The sequence below is a fragment of the Rana temporaria genome, chromosome 3 (assembly GCF_905171775.1).
Source record: "Rana temporaria chromosome 3, aRanTem1.1, whole genome shotgun sequence".
NCBI lineage: Eukaryota > Metazoa > Chordata > Amphibia > Anura > Ranidae > Rana > Rana temporaria.
The window spans coordinates 321,778,758-321,803,079 of NC_053491.1; positions in this window are offsets into that span (position 1 = coordinate 321,778,758).

A 24,322-nucleotide genomic window follows, 5' to 3' on the forward strand; every position below is an offset into this window, starting at 1 on the left:
AGTGTCTGCAACAACCTAATTTTTTAGTTAACTCACCCACAAGCATGTTTTTTTACCTTGTTAATGTTTGCATTATTTATTTTGTAATGGGTCTGCCCATTCAATACTGATCTCTCAAATCTACAATAAAGAAACATGTTGAAATTTGGCTGAAAAATTAACATTTATTTTAGTCTTCCTAAAAATTTCAAACAAAAAAGGTGGCAACCCAAAAACACAACATAATAAAAAAAAAGATGCCAAGGTAGGCAGCACTTTAGAGCATGCTTGATTTTTTCTGAAAACAAGGGTCCCCGAAGCCACAAATACAGCCTGTGAGTCCACATTAAAATTCCATCAGGGGCACCGTATTATTTCTTCGCCTTTTTCTTCCCAGCAGCCTTCCCTGCAGTCTTCCCTGCAGCCTTCCCTGTAGCCCGAGTCCTTGGGGGCTGGGTTCCTGGAGGAGATGAGGTGGCAGGAGCCAGAGCAGCCTCATGAGGTGGAGGAGCAGGAGCAGGTGCAGGAGCAGGAGCAGGAGCAGGAGCAGGAGGAGCAGCAAGGACAGGAGGAGCAATCCGCACAATGTGGGTGTCGTCATCGAGCTGCCCCAGGGATGCCATGGTTATGGCTTGGAAGATGAGGAGTTCGCAGCGCACACGCTGGCTCTGCTCCAGATTGTACATCTTGGCTGCAATGAGCGCTGCGAACCCCTCAACTTCACTGGGTGGCTCTCGGATGGCTGCAGTAGCTTGGCGAAGCAGGCCCTGGGTCTCCTCCTCCATTTGTCGCATACTCCTGAGCCGTTTATTGGGATTGCGGAATGGAGGGATCCGGGAGATGGTATCCCGCCGGCGTGCCTCCTGGGTCCCACTGGGGCCTGCCACCTCCTGGCTCCCAGTGGGCTCTGCCACCTCCTGCCTTGCAGTTGGCCCTGGCTCCTCCTGGCTCCCTGTGGGCCCTGTCTCTTCCTGGCTCCCTGTGGGCCCTGGCTCTTCCTGGCTCCCTGTGGGCCCTGGCTCTTCCTGGCTTGGGTCTGCCTGTGTATCAAAAAAAGGAACATATGTTATTTGTGTTTGTCATTAATCACACACATTTTTACAATCATGAGTGATGCAAATTGAATGTCAATATATATTACACACAGGGTCGCCATCCTTAATTATGTGGCCCCTTAAACACCTTCAGACATGGTCCCCCTGGAATTATGTGGGTTGTTGCATGCCTAATTTAGTAAATAAGTGGCCTTTTCCCCAAAAATTAATTTATTCAATTTAGTGTCAACTAGATAGTACTCAAAAAGGGTGTCTTCCATCTGGGACCCCTTGCAGGTGTATTGCGTTACTCCCCCCTACTGGCCTATCTGAAAATGCCACCCACTCCTTCATAAACATTATTAATTTGCCCATTTTGACCCCATCATGTTTTCCCACTACTGACTATTGATCCTATCCCTAAACTTACGAGATTCACATAGAATTTAGAACAATAGTAACATACATTTACCATTATTACTATACTTGTCATATACTAACTAAATTCATACAAAAAACACATACCATTCTCCATGGCTCACAATTGGGGTCCTCCAGGAACTCTTCCTCTTCCTCCGAGCTTGCCTGCTCTTGTCTGCAGGGAACACTGGAGGATTGGCTGCTGGGAAGCTGGGAGCTACCTCTTGGGGGAAGGGTAGACATGGATGTCCTGGTCTCAATGTGGTCGTCCAGGAACTGCAGCTGACTATAGTACCACAGGGTTGGTTTGTATATGGAGTCAGCTGCAGCCCCAGACCTCATTGAGGCCAGGACTTGGACCCGTTGGGCCCTGTAGGTGCCCCTGATGGAATTGATTTTGCTTTTCACAGTGGCTGTTGTGGCGTTGGGGACCCTTGTTTTCAGAAAAACAAGCATGCTCTGTCTAGCTTTCTCCCTGGCATCTTTGTTTTTATTTATTGTGCTTTTGGTTTGCCACAGAACAGGATGTTCCTTCCATTTTTGTATGAATTCTGTCAGGAACTCCGCATCCTTGAAGGGATCCATTCTTTCTGCACATGAAACAGAAGCCAAAACATAATGTAATTAAAGCCACTAGCTTACTTCCCCTAACTAGCCCACAAACTCATTCCCTATTCACTATAATAAAGTCGGAATAAAAAACTTACGTCTCGTCGTTAGGAAAGATCGTGATTTACGCCTTCTTCCACAGACTATGCACGCCGTTTACAAACACGTCCCATCCCTTTTACACTACGCACGCGTGACGCTCCGCACGACACCCCGCCCCTGACGTTCGGTATCGTCCTTTCCACGCCCCTTCTCTGTCGTTTGGTGAGTGAGAAAAGATGGACAACATGGAGGTGTATTCTAGCTCAAGCCAGGAGGCAGGCCAGGCCCAACCACGCCGCAGATTCCGGTGCAGAGTCTCCAATATGAGTTTTCAGGAAATGGTGGAGATGGTCACCATATTGAGGAGGGAGGACTATGATGCCAAGCATGGCCCCTACATGCATCCCAATAAAGTAAAAGCCCAAATTATGGAGAAGGTCATCCGTAGGCTCCAGCGGAAGTTTGGGAAAACCAGGAGCAGAGAGCACCTGCGCAAAAGGTGGTCGGATTTAAAAAAAAGGGAACCCCACCAACTTTACAGAATTAATAGGGTGATTCGAAGTAGAAGTAAGTTTTTTCCATGTGTATTAATTATTTTGGTGTGTTCTTTGTGCCATTTTTTTTTTTTTTCCAGGTTGACCATAAAATGAATATTATGAATGTGGACGCATGATGCAGTCGTCGTAGTCGTCGTTCATTCGGTGACTTTCAATAATCCAAGACCATATTAATGAGAAATGGCATCATGCCTAGTTTGCATGTGCAAAGGGGAGTTGAAGCACTGTATCTGAACAAAAATCGTAAATTTAGGAATTGTGGGCGAATGAACGACGACTCCTATGACCAATTAGTCGACACAAATATGAAAGTTGTGACATTTTTGGGGCTTAAAAAAAAGGTGTATTCAATTCTGGAATTGATGGAAATGTGTTTCAGCTTATTTTAGAAGAAACGTAAATACCTTGAGATTCACAAAAAGGAGCGTTTGCTACTCCTTTTTTTATTGAACATGTGTACTCAGTAGCACAATTGTTTGTCACAATCACAAACTATGTTGGGTCACACACAGGGGTGAGCAGATCCAGGGGAGACTTGGTTAGCTTACATATCTAAAATTAAAAATTTGGTTAACAGATTTGACATTACTTTGTGAATGGATTAAATACTGGTCTATTTTCTTGATAATTGTTTAAAAATCAACAATATTGACCTTTTGTTTATAATTTATTAATTTTTGGGTGTCATTTCAGGCCGCTCGTAATGTTTGAACCTCATGTTTTCCCTTTCTTCAATCTTGTAGGGCACAATGAAGCAGAAAGGCAGGAGGCACAAGCCAATCAAGCCACACCCCCGAGGGATGTAGAGGAAGAGGAACCTGCCTCAACATCCGGTAAAGTAACATCTACCACATTTTCTGTGAATATAGATATAGGCATACAATCTTTTAACACATGTTTTGGTTCCACATTTCAGGAGGAAATCGGGCTGGTCAGGGACTGGACACGTATAGTGCCCAGCTCCTCATCGGCGAGGTTCTCACCTGCAGGGCCCAAGTCGAGGACATACGTCTGGCCTGCCGTGAAATACGCCACAAAGCAAAGACGCTGGAACGGCAGCTTAAAATTTTTATTAATGTTTTGGGGAGGGTTTAATTGTTTGTGTATTTTCTTTTTTCCTTGAATTTGAAAAAAAAAAAAAAAAAAAAAAAATATTATATTTTGTACTAATCAAAAAAGACCAAAAAAAAAAAAAAACATTTATATTTTGTACTAATCAAAAAAGACCAAAAAAAATAAAAAATATATTATATTTTGTACTAATCAAAAAAGACCAAAAAAAAATAAATAAATTATATTTTGTACTAATCAAAAAAGACCAAAAAAAAAAAAAAAAAAATTATATTTTGTACTAATCAAAAAAGACCAAAAAAAAATAAAATAAATTATATTTTGTACTAATCAAAAAAGACCAAAAAAAAAAAAATATATTATATTTTGTACTAATCAAAAAAGACCAAAAAAAAAAAAAAAAAATTATATTTTGTACTAATCAAAAAAGACCAAAAAAAAATAAATAAATTATATTTTGTACTAATCAAAAAAGACCAAAAAAAAAAAAAAAAAAAATTATTTGTTGTACTAATCAAAAAGAAAAAAGTAACAAATAAATAACATTTTGGACTCCAAACAATTTGTGTGTAGTTATTGGTATCAATGCAGACTCATTCAATTACTCAGGCATATTTGTAGAGTTATTAAGATTTAACACTCATAGGAATTTATGACATCCCAAACACATGGCTGGATGAGAACCTAGGAAAAAGAAACATTACCCCCCAAAACTTACAAATAACTAAAATCAAAAAAATAAACACAGTTTCATCAAACAAAAAGTAAATTTAATTCTTTAGTCAAGATCAGGCATTTCAATGGCCCCCCTCCCCATAAAATAGTCCACATATGATTGACGCACTGCACGTGCGGTTTGGGGGGCCAAGCCTCTATGGCTAGACTGATGTCCCGGCTCCGGAGCCACAAGATCAGCCTCATCAGGCAATACCGTCAGGTAAGTTTGTGAATTTCGTTTCAAAAAATTGTGCAAAATGCAACAAGATAGGATGATGTAATTCCACTTGTATTCCGCCAGGTTTATTGCTGTTAAAAACAATCTGAATCGGCTGGCCATGATTCCAAAGGCATTCTCTACCACACGTCTTGCTCTGGCCAGCCGATAATTAAAAACCCTCCTCTCATGGGTGAGGGTGCGTCCGGGAAATGGCCTCATGAGGTGGGGACCCAAACCAAAAGCCTCATCTGCTACAAACACGAAGGGCAGACCCTCTTCGTTCTCCTCCGCAGGTGGCAATCCTAGGTCCTCCAACCGAAGCCGTTGGGCGAACTCCGTCTCCGCAAAGACACCGCCGTCCGACATCCGGCCATTTTTCCCAACATCCACGTACAAGAACTCGTAATTTGCAGAGACCACCGCCATCAAAACAACGCTGTGGAACCCCTTGTAATTGAAGAAATGGGATCCACTATGGGGTGGGGGCACAATGCGGATGTGCTTGCCATCAAAAGTTCCAACGCTGGGAGAAGTCCGCTGCCACAGTCTGCCATTCCTGTGGCGTGGTGGGGAACTGGATAGAAAGAAAATAAAAAATACATTAAAACAAAGATTTTGAACAGAATATAGCTAAAATTACAAGGGATCCCACCAACAATTCCACAAAAAAGGTTAGTATTAAAAAATAACATGTGAACACTTAAGCATATTAATCACCCCCCTCTGATGTTGAAAAAATATATTTAGGGGGAGTGGGGCTCAAGATGAGTTTCTCACATGAGAAACAACCCCCCAAAAAAAATCTAACTAAGAAAAATAATTATTAGTATGTAGTTCAAAAATCTAGGGGGGGGGGGTTTGGACAATGGAGGCCACAAATAAACGGGGATATAGGGACACACAAAATGCAGCACTACAATGGAGGCCACAAATAAACGGGGATATAGGGACACACAAAATGCAGCACTACAATGGAGGCCACAAATAAACGGGGATATAGGGACTATGCTAGGTGGGTTTGGCCACAACATAGAATGATGGACAGGTTGGCTAAATTAAATAAACATGTAGGGCTTTACAAATTGTGTAGAACAGCATACATAGAGACAAAGTGAGCATTCTGAGCATATTAGAAAAGTTATTTTTTATTTATTTTTTTGGGACATAGTTTGACCATTGAAAGAACACCACTTACCTTAACATAGTCCTCCTGAAGAACCTGAATGATGGCCGAACAGGTCTCCGGGATTATGAGGCCCAGAGCCTGGGGGGAGATGCCCGTCGAGAACTTCAAGTCCTGCAGACTTCTCCCTGTTGCAAGGTAGCGCAACGTAGCAACTAGCCTCTGCTCAGCAGTGATGGCTTCCCGCATAACGGTGTCCTGCCTGGTGATATATGGCGACACCAAAGCCAAAAGCTGCTGAAATACGGGGTCAGACATCCTAAGAAAATTCCTGAAATCATCAGGGTTATTTTCTCGGATCTCCCGCAGCAGAGGCATATGAGAGAACTGGTCCCTGCGTAGCAACCAGTTCTTGGTCCACAACCTCCTCCTCACCCTGTTCATGGACCGTCGCTGGGATGCAGCACACATCCTAACAACAAGCACAGCACGATCTCGGCGACGAGTTCGTACCCGCAACATGGCTAGAAAACGGTCGTCAAATCAGATCAGACTAAAAATTACGCCCTGAAGTAAAGAATGGCCTTTGAAGAACGACCTGCTAAACAGCACCGTGCACACAAAACGTAATGCCTAAACAAATACGTCCTTAGTACAAGCACTGTATCACAGATCCGACAACAAATAGACAAACTGTACGACAGAAAACGAAATTTAAAGCACAGTCACTGAAAATCACGAATCGTATCTCACCAAACTTTTACTAACACGCAGCAACACGATATCAGCAAAAGAGGCCGTCTTCCGCATGGAAACGACCCTTTATAGTGACGTCGTGCGTGATTGACGGAACTGCGCTGTGCTAGAGCGTTGTGAAAAAGCGATGGTGTGTATGCTACGTCGTTGTTCAAATTGAAGTTTGAAAAATGACGTTTTTTTAAAGCACATAAAGCGTCGCATTTTTCCATCGCAGAAAGCGATGGTGTGTACGCGGCATTACTTTCGAAGAAACCTTTCCATATTTGGAAATTAAATCTTGTTTCCTCTAGACTTAAAAGAGTGCACCCTTTGTCCTCTGTGATAACCTTAAATTGAATAACTCAACACCAAGTTCACTATATGGACCACTGTATTTATACATGTTGATCATATCCCCCTAATCTTCTCTTCTCAAGAGGGAATAAATTCAGTTCCTCTAATCTTTTTGCATGTAAATTTTTTCCCTTTTCCTTGCATGTGATTGGGTATTATTTGCAAAGTGAAATGTTACTACATTCACAAAACTCTGGGGAAAATTACCCTGCAAAGTGCCACTTTGACTTGCAAAGTGAACAGCCTATTTGATTAGTAAATCAACACCACTGTCATCTACACCACTGTCATCTACCCATTCAGAGTAGGGTTGAGCTTCGAGTTCGAGTCGAAATCATGTTTGACTCGAACATTGCCTGTTCGCCTGTTCGGTGAACAACGAACAATTAGGGGTGTTCGTGGCAAATTCGAAAAGCCGCTGAACACCCTGTTAAAGTCTATAGGAGAAATATAAAGTGTTAATTTTAAAGGCTAATATGCAAGTTATTGTCCTAAAAAGTGTTTGGGGACCTGGGTCCTGTCTGGGGAAACAGATGAAGACACGTGATCCCGTGTCATAACGCGTAAGGATTGGACGGACGGACGTACACCTGGAGTGACGTATGCTGGCGCTGTGGACGCCGCTCGTTTTAAAATGTTTTGCTGCACTTTCGTTTATTTGATGTAAGCACAGGCTTTTTCTTTAATAAATACCCCTGATTCTTACATATTTCACGATTGGAGCCCTCCCTTCTTTGTTCCCTCTTTTTTCTATTTGGGTCTGAGCACGATCTGGATCTATTGAGGAGACGGGTACAGAGTGGCTGCGATCACCCATAGAGGATTGCCAGTGAGGCTCATACTGGATGCCCCTTATTATTGGCCTGGAGGTAAGAGCTCTGTGAGCCCAGGGAGGGACATGTGTGTGCATCAGTCAACATTTTAAGTGGAATTCAGCAACACCAGCAGCTCCTTTTTGTCAGTTTTATTCATTATAGGACTATTCTTGCACATTGTCACTTTAGTATTCCTATTGTGATTGGTGATATTTTCACTCATTGATTCATTATTTTTGGGACTTTTTATTGAGCTTGCAAGCTCTCTTATATATATTTATTTTGCTTATATTTATATATTTATTTGTCACCCACTATTTTTCACTTACCATGTGTGTGTGATAGATTGCGCAGAATCCCATTTTTTATTGATTTCTGTATTTGTGTATTGTAAACACTGTAGGTTTTGCTGCATTCTATTTATTTTGTCTAGGTTAGCACTCATTAAGGGTCTGTATTAGCGCAAAAGCACTTGTCACTTTATTCACAGTAAATATTACCTCGAATCCAGCCATAGAGGGACATTTTGGGCTGCTTAGCTGAAACATGTCTGCTGTTTGCAAAGTTTATTGATTGAAGCCCAACTTTATGGAAAAAGTAATGAACCAAAAGTGTGACTCATCGCCCTCCCTCCTCTGTTTAGATAGGGTTTTACATACAGTACATTTAATTGCATAGTTAGTCAGAATGAAAAAAAACATCAGTCTATCAAGCTCAACCAATGGAAAAAAATACATAAATGTAGTGCTACTTCTGTAGGACCTGCTAATTAGAAAGGTTCCTCTGTGCTTTGCCTCGACCTTCGACCTTTGACCTTCTCAAGAACCTCAGCCCCTCTGATACACCAGGTTAAGTGTACAAACATACACTATCACAGGAAATCACAGAAAGTAATACTTAGTGCCCAATAGTAATGCTATATCAAAGAAAACAGGCAACAAACCAGGTAGTAAAGGCAAACTTAATATATTGTCACTCACTATGGTTAGTAACTAGGCAAGCATAAAATAGATTAGCAATGGTAATAACACAATTTAGCATACAACTTGATTACCAGTAAGCACTAAGCATAAGATGGCATTTGGTTTCCAGGTCATCATAAACCATAACAGGACCATCTCACGTGTAGCAGTGAACAGTGGTAAAGTTTAATCTAATGAGTGCTGGCATTATACTGCCAGAGTGCATTCATGGTGGCAATGCTAGTTCTAGACCGACTAGGTATGCACTGTCCAAAGGGAAATGAGGATAGTAGCAGAGAAGGCAGGGGAACAACTTGGGCTTGCAGAATAATTATCATGAGAGGGGAAGTCCTTTGAGATATTCTTCTTCTGCAGGCTATCATTGGGGCCCTTTGAGACCGTCTTTGCACTTAGCAACAGTCCCAGTGAACCTGCATGCAGTATACTGAAGGTACAGTATAGGTAAAATATAGTCTCGGCACCGGTACAAGTTAGATGTGTTTCAGCTGTGATAAAGATTCAGTATAATGCGGTAGGTTTAGTTTATGTCCTGTCTTGGTTTAGAATAAGTGCGGTATAGAGTGCAGTATGGGTGCGATATGGATTGGGCACACTTGGTGTCCTGCATTCAGTGGCCCAGTTCCTGCTACCAGTATCAGGAATAGGCAAACAACCCTCTCATTACTCCCCGGGAAGCTGCAGTGACCTCTCACTGTAGAAAGAGGGGTTCCCTCAGACTCTACCCTGTAGTGGGAAGCAGAGTGTAAGTGGACACACCAGTCTCTTTGTGGCAGTGGCGCAGGATCTGTGATGTAGACAGTGCTGTCCTGCGCCCAGCTGTCCTCACTAACAGTTTCAGGCTCATGATTGCATTCTCACTGGCTGGTGAATACTTAAACAGAGGTGCTCTGCTCTCTTCCTCACTTCAGCAAGGAAGAATTTTCCCAGGCAGTTTTGTAAAAATCATCTCTCCATTGAGTCTATTGGGATCTTTCAAACAGTCGGGACCTGGGTTTAAACCAGCAACCTCTGCTGTGTCTGGCAATGTCTCTTCTTGCTGAGCCACCCGAGATGTTGGTAAGCACCCTGTCTTATCTTTTAAGATAACCTTGCCTTGTGTCTTGTTTGTTCTGAACCTTAAACTCTTTGCTCCTCCCATGAACTTCCTATTTAAAGCCATGACTTTGCACTTCCTGTTTGCCAGATTATTGTGTTCTCTCCAGCCAATAGGCATGTGCAGTTTGTTTTGGTCCGAATATAAATAGCAACAAATTTATTTGGAATTTGTTTAATTTTGTTTTGTATATTTGTTTTCTAACGAATTTCACATTTTCGGAATGATTTAAATTAGGATCAGTTGAATAATGAATTCGCCGTTTGACATTTCTTAAATAACCAAGGGGCAGAGTCACCTGATTATGACATTGGGTGACCCCCCACCCCCTTGTGAAATCATTGACGGGGGCATTATAGGTTAATGATGTCACAAGGGGTGTGTAATAGGCGCTCCTCTCAGTGCCGTAGTGCGTTCCATGCTGGAACGCATACGGCGCTCGCGCAATGACGTCATCGCCCCGCTACGCGTGCGTTTCAACTTGGAATGTGGAAGTGTGCCTCACCGCTGGCTCGAATCAGTGCTGATGTACTGCACCTGATCCCTTGCCTATAAAGGCATTCATTGTACATACATTCCCCATTCTATTATTGTCAGCCGTACCGGCCACGCTACAATACAGGCAATATTATGGCCAGCTAGCAAAGACCTTCACTGCATCCAACCTGCCATCGCTGAGGACAACCTGAGTTCTTCCTTGCTGATGCCCTACACTACGGAGTCCCTTGCTGCGAAACACTGAAGCCCTGCAAACGGATAAGTAGCAATTGTGTCACTTGTAGTTCTACAGAAAAATCTGCTGCATACTTTTCACCTAAAAACAATTGTTGTTATTTATTATGGCTTGTGGCTATTGACATACTACTTGGGATAGACTGTTGTGCCTATGACTGTTTGCTGGGGAATATCTTAAAGGGACATCTACACTCGGGTTACCTGAGCTATGTTCGCCTCTCATATGCACCTAATAATTGTCGCTACAACTCCTATTTACTACGTGTACTCTTAAAATACCTGTGTTATAATTGCCTCTCATATGCAACTATTAGTTGTCTCTACAACTCCTATTTACTACGAGCTATATTGCCTGTCATATGCAACTATTAGTTGTCTTAACAACTCCTATTTACTACGTGCTTGACATAAGTGCTATTTTCTTATGGGCCTTGCTCTAACTTGTTGAACATGTTCGCTCAAACTTTTCTATGCTAAGGGTTGACATATTTCATACCTTCTCCCTTAGTGGCCTAATGCACAATGCTATGTTTAACTGATGATCGCTTGCTTACAGTTGTACATTGGAATCTTTAACTGTATACTATAATTCTAAACGCTAAGCTCTGGTCGCATGTTTTAATGTATCCAGGCTCAGTAGCTTTACGGCTTTCTTTATGTGAGAGAGAGATGATGTTGGAACCCCCAAACTCCTGTTTGTGTGGAGTGACGCCTGGGGCCCAATACTGAATTCTCACAGAAAGAAGAGCATTGAAATCCTTGCTACCACAGGTATGGTTCACCCCATTCATCAGAGCTGTTACAGGGTGGGGGTCACCCCTTAGTTTTTTAAGAAATGTCAGATGGCGGAGCAGGCAGACATAGGGCGCATTTAACAAGACTAGGAGGGTTTTTTCTTTTTTCTGGGTCCCCAGTGCAGCGGGTATCATGATTGATGATTGATCTATATCAGGGTACATTATGTATTTATTTATTTTATTAAGGAATTGTCAAAAACTGGTGTTGTGTCCTTACTCACCTTTTCATACTCATTCACATGGGGGGTGGTTGGTGGTGGCTGGATTTGGGTACCAGATTTATAGACCCATAGACCCCCACAACCAACAACCAGGGTTATGGGGAAGAGGCCCTTGTCCCCCAAGACAAGGTGCTCTTGGGGGGGGCAAAGCCCTCCCTGCCGCAAAGAACCCTTTTTTTTTTCAAACATTTTTATTGCCGGAATTCTTTTGTTTATGTTTCAGCTGTCAGTGGGGAAGCCCGTTGACAGCTGATAAGTCATCGGTTGTTAAGGACACAGCTGCCACCTTCCTGGCCTGCTCTTTAACGATAAACTGGGCCAAGGATAGGTCCAAGGAAAAAAAAATTTACTTACTGACCAGCTCACAGACAACCAAATCAACCTGTCTAACAGTATGCGTTAAAAGCAGGGGTTTAGTCTGCAAATTAATGCGTAAGCTACAGAGCCTCGTCATGGCACCCTGGTATCCATAGTTCCTAACACTAACTTATAAGTGCCTCCACAGTGGAAGCACATGCATTCTGATAGATAGGTGGGGGGCAGATGGACTGAAGGGGAGCCCACCCATTCTTAAAGGTACAGGAGCACACTGAACACCCAGCATGTAGCTCGAAGGCTGCCAAGATGTCAGTGCGTTGCCTGACCAATATACATTGATACAAAAAAAGCATTACTGCCCCCACCTATATCGGACCATTGCAGTAAGCAGCATTGTCTGTGAGCTGGTCGATAAGTAATCTTATTGTTCATAAAATTTGAAATTTGTTAGAAAGTTAATGAACGAAACAAAATGAAATGAAACAAAGCTAAACAAATGTCAGAACAAATTATAAAAACTAAATTAGTAACATAACAACTCTTTGAAACAAAACACATTTTTGCACATGTCTACCAGCCAATATCTTGTGCTTGTCTCTCCTGCTTCCATCCAGATATTTACTTGTTAAAACTTGTAAGAAAGTCCCTTAAGGCACTAAGTTAGACAAAGAAAGCCAAAAGCTGCGTTTTCCCTTTGCACAACCTCTAATGCTTTTTGACACTGATGTGATGGGTGCACTGTGTATTAAATACAAATAAATAAATAAATAAATAAATAAATCACAGTTAAAAAAAAACATAAATGTGCAAAAAATATATACAGGTATATATATATATATATATATATATATATATATATATATATATATATATATATATATATAACTATCATAATTTACCTTTAACACCTGCATTTTCATTTTCAGTAAACATACCTTATTTGGGATCTCGGCATATTAACCTAGACATTCCATTCTTAGGTCACTGAACTCTCCCTCCTTGCTCAAGCTCTTCCACATTGCAGATTGCTATTTTCTTTTTCTTGTTTGGCATTCTGGAACTAATCTATATATAAAAAATAAACTCAGATACCCCTAGTTTAATTTACAAAAAAAGTAATACTTGTCAAATCAACTCAATGGCCATGTTTTCACTGCAATTTCGTATGTCCAAACAGAAAGCTTTGAGCTCTGTCTGTCATCACCTACCTCTCCATTTGGCCTTTCATAAGGTAACCGTTAGATGCTGTCACTGACACATTTATTTCTACCCAACAATACACTAATAATATTACATTTTAAAGGATTTGACAGCACTTCATTTGCTGATATAGCTGGTAAGCTGTACTACCTTATTTTTTTTTATTTTTTTTTTAGCTGTCTCATGTTGATAGGAGTGAGTGTATTTGGAAGTAGATAAGTATTTTAAGCTGAATAAATAGACAGGAGCATAGCATCCAAGTATGAAAGAGAAAGAGGGAGGTGAAAAACCCAATTTTGAGAGATGCTAGTTTGCTGAAATATTTATGTGCAGTAGGCTGCAGAAAGAAATTTACAATCTTTCCAGTGAAAATAAGTAAAAATGTAACGGAATCATCTCATCCTATATCAGTCTGGCACATTCAGGAAAAAGGAGGAGAGCACCTGCAGAGTGCTAGCAAACCTTGACTGTATAATGCGGAACACTTGGGTCAAGATTTCGCAAGGGTTTATAAAGTATAACACTCCTTATCTCTTCTCACTGGTAATGGAACTTAAGGATACCAAAATGTTAGTCTTTGATAATTCTGCTCCATGCTGTGTTCTCACTTGTAGATCATGATGGTGTGTACAGCGGAAGAATTGCTCTGTAAGTAACTTGATCCACTCTCATCAGATCTATAATTGAAAAATATGGAACGCTAATGCAGACAGATTGTATGGATTATAGAAAAGATCATACACTGTATGATGACTTGTAAGAATAGATTGAACTACACTATTTTATGTCTTCACTTAAAGGGGAAGACGAAGTGCGTGTTGCAGCAACAGATTTCGCTGTATTTTTTTCATTTGCAGAATTTCCACACCACCATGACCACAAAATGTAATCAACAAACTCTGCTACTTAAACTTACCTCATTTTAGTGTGACTTATGTTTAGGGGAATTGTAAATCTTATAGTGAACATAGGCATTGTACTCTCAGGAGAGCTTTAATCCCCTTTGAACACTACAATTGCAATGCATGCAGATTGATTTTTTTTAGTGTAAGTGTTAGTTGTAAGTGTAAGTTGTTAGTGTGACGTTAACATAAGAGTAGGCCAGTGTGAGGAAGGCACAACTTTTTCACAGGTTTGTGGTTACTAAAAATTCAAATGATATTGCATTCATGTGAGCATTTGGTCCCGCCCTGATCATCCAATATCATTGTTGTGAACTGGGCATTTAAAATGCAAATTCTCACTACAGTAGGTGTTTGTGATATTGTGTTTTTAGCATGACAGCATCGCGCTGATTCTCGGCGACATGGTGCCGAGATCTCGCCGACATCTCGCACTCACTGGAATAGTGACAGCACATTCCAACGTGCGCGTCATAGAAGCGACGGGAGATCCAACTTGGATTCCCGCCAATTCTACACGTGTGCGGCATTTGTTATGAATCCTGAGGGGGAAGTCCCCGCCGGATTTTAAATAAAAATTCGGCATGGGTTCCCCCCTCAGGAGCATACCGGGCCCTTAGGTCTGTTATGGGTTGTAAGGAGAGCCCCCCTACGCCGAAAAAACGGCGTAGGGGGTCCCCCTACAATCCATACCAGACCCGTATCCAAAGCACGCTACCCGGCCGGCCAGGAAAGGAGTGGGGACGAGCGAGCGCCCCCCCTCCTGAGCCGTACCAGGCTGCATGCCCTCAACATGGGGGGGTTGGGTGCTCTGGGGCAGGGGGGCGCACTGCGGCCCCCCCCACCTCAGAGCACCCTGTCCCCATGTTGATGAGGACAGGGCCCCTTCCCGACAACCCTGGCAGTTGGTTGTCGGGGTATGCGGGCGGGAGGCTTATCGGAATCTGGGAGCCCCCTTTAATAAGGGGGCCCCCAGATACCGGCCCCCCACCCTAAGTGAATGGATATGGGGTACATCGTACCCCTAACCATTCACCTGGAGGAAAAGTGGTAAAAACACAAATAAAAAACACAGGGTATTAAAATATTTTATTAGTCTGCTCCGGAGGCTCCCCCTGTCTTCTTTAGCTCTTTTACCAGGGGAAGCTTCTTCTTCCGATTTCCGGGGGTCTTCTCCTGCTCTCCGGGGTCTTCACCGCTCTTCTGTGACGTCTTCTCCGCTCCGGGGGGTCTTCTTCTATGTTCGCCACTCTCCGCTCTTGACTCGGCGCACCCCGGTTCTTCCTCCCGCTGTCCGGTGCCTTCTCCTTCTTCCGCTGTTCTGTGACGTCTTCTCCTCTTCTTCCGCTGTTCTGTGACGACTTCTACTTCTCCCTTCAGGCCGCTGTGCTGTGACGTCTTCTCTTCTTCTCTTCTCCCGATGTTGACACGCCGGCTCTGTACCTACCCATGTGATACCTACCCACGTGGGTAGGTATCACATGGGTAGGTACAGAGCATGATGGGACTGTGAGGCCTATATAGGTCCGATAAAAACAGCGCACCTGCCATTTCAGCGAGAAGAGCCGGCGTGTCAACATCTGGAGAAGTGAAGAAGATGACGTCACAGCCCGGAAGAAGAAAAAAACGTCACAGCACGGAAGAAGAAGATAGACGTTCAGCGCTGAAGGAGAAGGCACCGGACAGCTGGAGGAAGAACCGGGGTGCGCCGAGTCAACAGCGGAGAGCGGCGAACATAGAAGGAGACCCCCGGAGAGTTGAGAAGACCCCCCGGATAGCGGAGAAGACCCGTCGGGATAGCGGAAGAAGAAGCCCCCCCGCCGAAGACGCCGGAGGAAACCCGCCGGGGGTGGGGGCTTTTTTAAAAGCGACCCCCCTGCGGTGGAAGAGAACCAGACGGCGGCCCCCACCCACCCGAAGACGTCAAAGAAGAAGCTCCCCCTGGTAAAAGGGCTAATAAAGAAGACAGGGGGAGCCTCCGGAGCAGAAAAATAAATTATTTTAAAAACCCTTGTGTGGTGTGTTTATTAACTTTGACATTTTTCCTCCAGGTGAATGGTTAGGGGTACGATGTACCCCATATCCATTCACTTAGGGTGGGGGGCCGGTATCTGGGGGCCCCCTTATTAAAGGGGGCTCCCAGATTCCGATAAGCCTCCCGCCCGCATACCCCGACAACCAACGGCCAGGGTTGTCGGGAAGGGGCCCTGTCCTCATCAACATGGGGACAGGGTGCTCTGAGGTGGGGGGGCCGCAGTGCGCTCCCCTGCCCCAGAGCACCCAACCCCCCCCATGTTGAGGGCATGCAGCCTGGTACGGCTCAGGAGGGGGGGGCGCTCGCTCGTCCCCACTCCTTTCCTTGCCGGCCGGGTAGCGTGCTTTGGATACGGGTCTGGTATGGATTGTAGGGGGACCCCCTATGCCGTTTTTTCGGCGTAGGGGGGGCTCTCCTTACAACCCATAACAGACCTAAGGGCCCGGTATGCTCCTGAGGGGGGAACCCATGCCGGATTTTTATTTAAAATCCGGCGGGGACTTCCCCCTCAGGATTCATAACAAACGCCGCACACGTGTAGAATTGGCGGGAATCCAAGTCGGATCTCCTGTCGCTTCTATGACGGCTTTGTCTCTATCGCGGCAAGCCAGCTCGGCGCTGGCTCCCGCGATGGGGCTCGTAGGTGCTCAATCTCGCCGAGAAAGGGAGCGAGATTGACACAATATCGCGTGCACCTACTGTATGTGATTATTGGTTTTGTGTGGAGCTATTAAACATATGTGATATTTGTAACATTTAGATGGTTAGTATCCTTAGAGCCCATTCACACAGGGGCGACTCATCAAGGGGAACAGCCGCCTAACAAGTCGCGTCCCGCTCTGTTGAATAGAACCGTTCTAATAGGAGCGACGCAAGTGGAGGTATCAAATTCTGATTCTGACTAATTGTGACAAGAGTGGAGGCCTTTGTTTTTGTATATAATTTTCCCAGATGACAGCACAGACCCCATTCCCGAGGAAGTCATTATTTGACAAAACATGTTGAATGGGATTAGCCTGTGATGTCCTAACATCTAACAGGATAATATTGGAGACCCCACTCCTGATGCATGGAGGTAATGGTGTCCAGTAAGGCATGTGTTAAACAGTGCTGTATAGCACATGGAAATGTGAATTATTTTAGATTGGTTTTTAATAAAGTTTTAAAAGGTTTTATGCTATGCAAACCTCTTCACCCTTATTTTTCCTTAGTTGATACCATAAGGAAATCCTGCACATTGGTGGAGCAAAAGGGAGTAAAGAGAGACTGGATCTAGCTAAAACGAAAATGTTGACCAACATTTACCATCTGCTATTGAAAGGAGAATCTGCGTATTGGAGAAGGAAAAAGGAGTAAAAAGAGTGTGGATCCAGCTAAAACACAAATGTCATCCAACTTAGAGATAGATAAGTGGTCAATAGAGATGGGCTGAACGACCCCCCTGGACTTTAGAACATCACAAAAGTTTTGAACCGAATAAGGAACCCCATTGAAGTCTATGGGACCTGAACTGGAAAAATCAAAAGTGACTATTTTGAAGGCTTATATGCAAGTAATTGGGCATACAATGGTTATAGGGGCATGGGTACTGCCCTGAGGGACATAATGAGGTATCAATGAAAAAAGGTTTGTACAAAACACAATTTTTAAATGAGCAGTAATTTACTGATGCTTAAAGTGAAACCATAAAAATGAAAAATTACAATAAAAATGAAAAGTTACTTTAAATATAGTGCATGGGGGATCCCCTTAGTCTGCATGTAATGTGGCACATCTGTACCGTGTATAGAGCCTGCTGCAGCAATAATGACATTTATAAAGCCAAAAAAAATAAAATTCCATTCAAGATATCTTTATTTTTAAAAATAATTGCTTGGGGAGCAAGTCGGTATGATGAGGCCACTATTTAGTGCACTTGGAACAAGATTAGAGATTTTTTGGATACATTTTTGTGTCTCTTTCGCAGACTTTGGATAGAAGTAACAGGTGTGGAAAAATTGGGCTTTGGGTGTTGGTGGTGCCTTCACACCATAACCCTACAGAGGTACTCTTGATGAAAGCAAGAATCAGCCTTGCTGTCAAAAATTGCAATGATATGCACCTGTCAAACAGGTGCAGATAAATTGGTCCTTGGGTGTTAATTGTGTCCATGAAATCTACATGAAAAAAAATCTTCCAGATGAAATCAACACCCACAATGCTAGGCACCCTGGACAGTCTTTCAGTGATTTGAGATCCAGAAAACACCTAATCAGTGACATCTGCATCAGTGCCTTGATAGCTTCTGCTAATTCAGGACTGAATAATTGTGATAAATGTCAGCCGGTCCATGGAGTCGCGCTCTCATCTTCACAAAACCTCTGGTAACCCTAAATACCTATTTGGAAAGCAGGCTGGATGCAGGGAAGCCCAGAAGCTCTATTGCATATCGGGCAAGTTCTGGCCAGTGGTCTATTCTCATGACCTAGTAACCTAGTGGATCATGGGATGTGGAAGCTGACAGCCCTGGGCACCAAGGACTAAAATAATTTTGAAAGGCATCACTGAGGCGGCCCCCTTTCCACTGCTCCTTTGTTGACCAAAATTAAGTTTTCCACCAGACTGTAACCTGTCAGACTCTGGAAAGGCATTACATAAATTCCTCTTTAAAGCGGAGGTTCACCCAAAAAACAAATATCTAACATTACATTCAGTATACCTCAAACATGTACAGTATGCCAGTGTTTTTTTTTGGGGGGTGTACATACGGTATTATCTGTATTTTCCTCCTGGCTTCCGGGTACTCGCTCCCGCGGGACTGGGCGTTCCTGTGCAGTGCCGCAATGTCATCTGGGACTTCGCCCATATGATTGACGTGCCTGAGAAAAACTCCCACCGGCGAATAAGGCGCGTCACGACTTCCCGAAAGTAGCCGAACCGTGAGTCGGCTCTATACGGCGCCTGTGCACCGACTAGGAGCCGTGTAGAGCTGACTGCGCAGGCGCCGTATACAGCCGACTCGTGGTTCGGCTACTTTCGGAAAGTCGTGAAGCGCCTTATCCGCCGGTGGGAGTTTTTCTCAGGCACGTTTATCATATGGGCGAAGTCCCAGATGACATTGCGGCACTGCACAGGAACGCCCAGTCCCGCGGGAGCGAGTACCCGGAAGCCAGGAGGAAAATACAGATAATACCGTATGTACACCCCCCCCAAAAAAAAAACACTGGCATACTGTACATGTTTGAGGAATACTGAATGTAATGTTAGATGCTTGTTTTTTGGGTGAACCTCCGCTTTAAGGTGTCCTCAAGAGATTTCATCTTCTGCTCCCTCTGTGGGGATGGGGTGAGTTCTGGGACTTTCCCCATGTAGCGGTGGTCAAGGAGGGTTGCCAACCAATAGAGATCCTTCTCCTTGATGCTATGTATCTTTGTGTCTTTTTGTAGGCTTTGAAGAATGAGGGAGACCATGCACCACCAGTTTGCAGAGGCATGAGAAGCAGGCTCCTTAGGGTCACTGAGGATTACAGTATCTAGAACTGCCATGTACTACTCCCAAGGGTTCTGGGGATGGAAAACCATCTGTTAAAGGTTGATGCATGTCTTGTTATGCTTCAATGCCTCCAAAGCTGCCAAAATGCTCCTCCTCCTCCCTCTCCTCTTGTGTGTTCTGTGGTGTAAAAAGAATGATGTCTACATAAAGCGGGCCTTAAGAGGAAAGGAAGTCCTCCTCTTCCTCCCGCTGCTCTGCCCCAAGTGCTTTGTCCATAATGCCATGCAGAGTCTGCTCCAGCAGGAAAACAACAGGGATTGCGTGTTCATCGAATGAGCTTAAAGCCAATGTAAGGCCCAAACTCGTGCTCGGGCCAAACGGTTCGCCCAACTCTAGTGGTCAGTATCATCTGGTGAGTTGCTGCTAATTACATATATATTGTATGTGTATATGAACACTTAAATGAGTTGTAAAGTCAGAAGGTATTTTATCCTAATGCATTCTATGTGTAGCAGCCTCCCCAGCACTCCCCTAATACTAGAACTAGATGGTCACATTAAGTGTGACCAGCTGTAGAGGGCAATAGATCTGAAACAACCTGAACCTGACAGGGGTGTCTAACTCAATTTCATCGTGGGCCGCATCAGCATTATGATTGCCTTCAAAAGGGCTGGTTGTATCTGTAAGATTAGATGTCCAGCGCATCCCCTCCCCTTACATTAGATATCAAGAGCCACCCCAACATCAGAAGTTGAGTCCCCCACCCTCCCTTACATCACAGTGCACCCCCCATACCTTATGCTTCTGCTGGGAAGAAGATGAATGCATTGCTTAAAAGCAGAAAGTGCATAAAGGCTGGAGCTCTTCTGCAGCTGCAGGAGAAGTACGAGGGGCACATGAAATGGCTTGGAGGGCCAGATTTGGCCCGCAGGCCTTGTGTTTGACATTTAATTGACATTGATGGTTTAGACATAACTTACATAAAAAGTTAGTATTTATTAAGTTTGAGAACTCAAAGGAGAGCTGAGCTATACACTAAAGCCTGGTATAAACTAGTAGTTTATTTTTTGTTCAAGCGTGCTGAACGAAAAAAAAAAAACGGAAGAGCTCAGGAGGAGCCTTTGTACTAACCATGCAATATTAATACAGATTCCCCTAAAGCTATTGTGTTCTGACAGTGGGACACCCCCACTAGAACACACCGGTCAGCATGCACTCATCCATTGGCTAAGAGCACTGATCATATGCAGATCGACAGACCTTTTTTGATCATGCTCCTTTAACAGAATTCAGATGTTTGGCCGGCTTCGTTCGGACTGTCAGCCCGTTTCTGTTGAACCGGCTGATATTGTCCAATATTTGGCAGTGGTGTAAGATAAAGGAAAGGGTCTTTACCAATAAAGTGAACCTTGCATGGAGTGCAAGACTTTACAAAATCTGCCTTAAAAAAATAAATAAAAAAAAAACATTTTAATACAACCATATCTTACTTTGTGATTATATGATACTTTGTAAGGGAGTTCATTTTAGAGATAATTTCTCATTGCTTGTTATCAACTACTCTGCACTTATCATCACTCTGTGTAATGCCTAGCTGAAAAAAATAAAATAAAAGGTGACATGGTATCAAGGAGACTGCAAACTGCTTCCCTCGCACTCTCTTTTTTTAAGCACTGCTTTTAATGTGTGTGTACCACATTTTAATAATAAATTGAAGAGATTTGGCACTATAGGATGGGTAATTTACTTCATTAAACAGTATGTGTTATATAACATGTGCCACCACTAAAGGGTATCTTTGTCTTTCAGTATAAGAAGTTTTAATTATCTTGTACTTCCCACAGTCAGCAGTTGTCATACGAAGCCAACACAATGGACTATAAGTACCTTATCTCAGTTACAATGCCTTTGCATTTCTCTAAAATCATGGAAATAATTAAAAAGAAGTAGAATATACTCTTTTCTCTTCACATTAACCACTTCAGCCCCGGACCCATATTGCTGGTCATAGACCGGGCCCCTTTTTGCGATTCGGCACTGCGTCGCTTTAACTGACAATTGCGCGGTCGTGCGACATGGCTCCCAAACAAAATTGGCGTCCTTTTTTTCCCACAAATAGAGCTTTCTTTTGGTGGTATTAGATCACCTCTGCGGTTTTCATTTTTTGCGCTATAAACAAAGATAGAGTGACAATTTGGAAAAAAACATGAATATTTTTTACTTTTTGCTATAATAAATATCCCCAAACATATATATATATATATATATAAAAAAATCCTCAGTTTAGGCCGATACGTACTCTTCTACATATTTTTCGTTAACTAAATCGCAATAATCGTTTATTGATTGGTTTGCGCAAAAGTTATGGCGTTTACAAACGTTTTTATGGCATTTTTATTAATATTTTTTTTTTCACTAGTAATGGTGGCGATCAGAGATTTTTATCGGTACTGCGACCTTATGGCGGACACTTTGGACACTTTTGACACATTTTTGGGACCATTGGCATTTTTATAGTGATCAGTGCTATAAAAATGCATTGATTACTATAAAAATGCCACTGGCAGGAAAGGGGTTAACACTAGGGGGCGAGGAAGGGGTTAAGTATGTTCCCTCTGTGTGTTCTAACTGAAGGGGGGTGAGACTGACTAGGGGAAATGACTGATCGCTGTTCATACATTGTATGAACAGACGATCCGTCATTTCTCCCCCTGACAGGGGGAATAACGAGCGATCGCGGGTGCCCGGCAGTGATCGCGCCCGCCAGGCACGCGCGTCGGCACCAGGGGCCCCAATTGGCTGAAACGCGAGATGATGTATAGCTACGTGATCTCGCGCAGCCGAGCCGACCTGCCGACGTATAACTGCGGCGGCTGGTCGGCAAGTAGTTAAAGACATCATTTTTTTCAGTCCCATGTTTTGAAAAATGTAATGATTAGCATAGAGGCAACTAAAGTATATCCCCTGAAATAATTTTCAGGTGTCAGGGAGCCCCTACTAAAAATTATTATAACTACAGCTCACAGTTCATTAATACGAGCAGTTAGTTGTAACTACTGTATAATGATGAATAAAAGAAAGAGCAAGTAGTACATTTACCTCAGCCACAATCCAGCGCTAAGTCTCCTCTCAGGTGGGCCAATGCCAACATGTCCAGGTTTCATCCGGGGTGACACAAAGCCACAGCCAACCAGAATACAATTCTCTTGACTAGTACCCCTCCAGGACTTCCCTTGCATCCCATGACCCATAGTGCACTCCAAGATTTCCTCTGGTTCAGATTACCTCCAGTATACCTTGTGTGTTCCATCACCCCTAGTGTATCCCTGAGTTTCTAGAGTCATCTAGTGAATCCAAGCACACTCTTGTGTGCCCCTTGGCTCCAAGTACACCCCATAGTATCCTGTGTCATCTAATGACTCCAAGTGTGCCCTTGTTTGCCTTCACAGGTACTCTAGATTCTTCTGTGTCATTCAGGGATCTCAGTTCACTGCTGGGAGTGTCTAAGGCCGGGTTCACATTGTTGTGCTGTGCTTTGGGTGCAGTGTGATCATATGCGCGTTTTACATACTGCATCTTTGAAGAACTTTCAGAAGTCCACCTGGGGGAGGACTTTTCTTGGTAAATCACATGATAAAATACATTAAATACAGGTATAGTCTTATATAAAGATATTTATTGAAATTACATCATTATGGCTCTTTAAAATGTAATCTTGCAGCTGCAAGGGGAGTACCTAAAAATACATCTAGTGCTGATAGACACCAGGTCTATCACTGGTATCACAAATGTTTTGTACACCAAGATATTTTAGCATCAGTGCTCACTTATACATTGTCAATCTTTCTCTTTGCACCTGCAATTCATATGTATGTATGTATGCATGTATTCCAAACCTTGCTTTTAGTTTCCCTCTAAGGGCCCTTTCACAATCACGGATCCCGTGAGGATCTGTTCCTTTATTATCCGCTTGCTCAGCGGGGATCAATCCGTTGATCCCTGCTGAGCCAGCAGATAATAGGGTGGTCTCAACACACTGTGCAGGTACCGTCCTGTCAGATCTCCGCTCTCCTCTATGGGGGATCGGATGAACACGGACCGTCTGTCCATGTTCACCTGATCCAATCCGCAGACGGATGGAAAAATAGGATTTTCCTCCGTCTGCAGAATCGGACCATAACGGGGACCGATGAGATCGGGTGTCAGCGGATGTTCATCCGCTGACACTCACCATCCCATAGGGATTAATGTATGTCTGTATTTCATCCAAAAACGGATGGATGAAATACGGACATACTGTCCGCATGTGGGGGCCTAACTCTGAAACCCAAAGATTACTTTCTTGTGGGAGGTGAATCAATGTTTTTTTTTATTGAAGGTTCAGATTGTTTTAGATCTATTGCCCTCTACAGCTGGTCACACTTAATGTGACCATCTAGTTCACCAACACCCTAAACTGTCCTAGTGGATCTGAACCTGGCTAAACAGATATTGGGAGCCGATAATATAAAAATGTCTGAGCAGTAGAATTTGACCAGTTTACTTATAATAGATTGCATGTGATGTCATTACAAGACCAGTCACCTTATGAGAGAGAGCAGCAGTGTCTGGTCCTTATTACAGAAGGTTCATGTGCAGAGGCAAGGTTTTATACTGGATTTGTGCACAGATCTGGAACAAATACACAAAGCACACTACGATTTAAACTAGAATACACACAGGGCCTATAATTAAACAATATTTGCTTATTCTTTTGTTCAGCTTTTAAAACAATGTTTTGCAAACTGTAGTGTTATAGATTAGACTGTCACAACTGCAGATTCACAGACTGTACAAACAGGCACATCACTTAAAATTATTTTTTGCACTTTAAGTTTTAATAAAACAT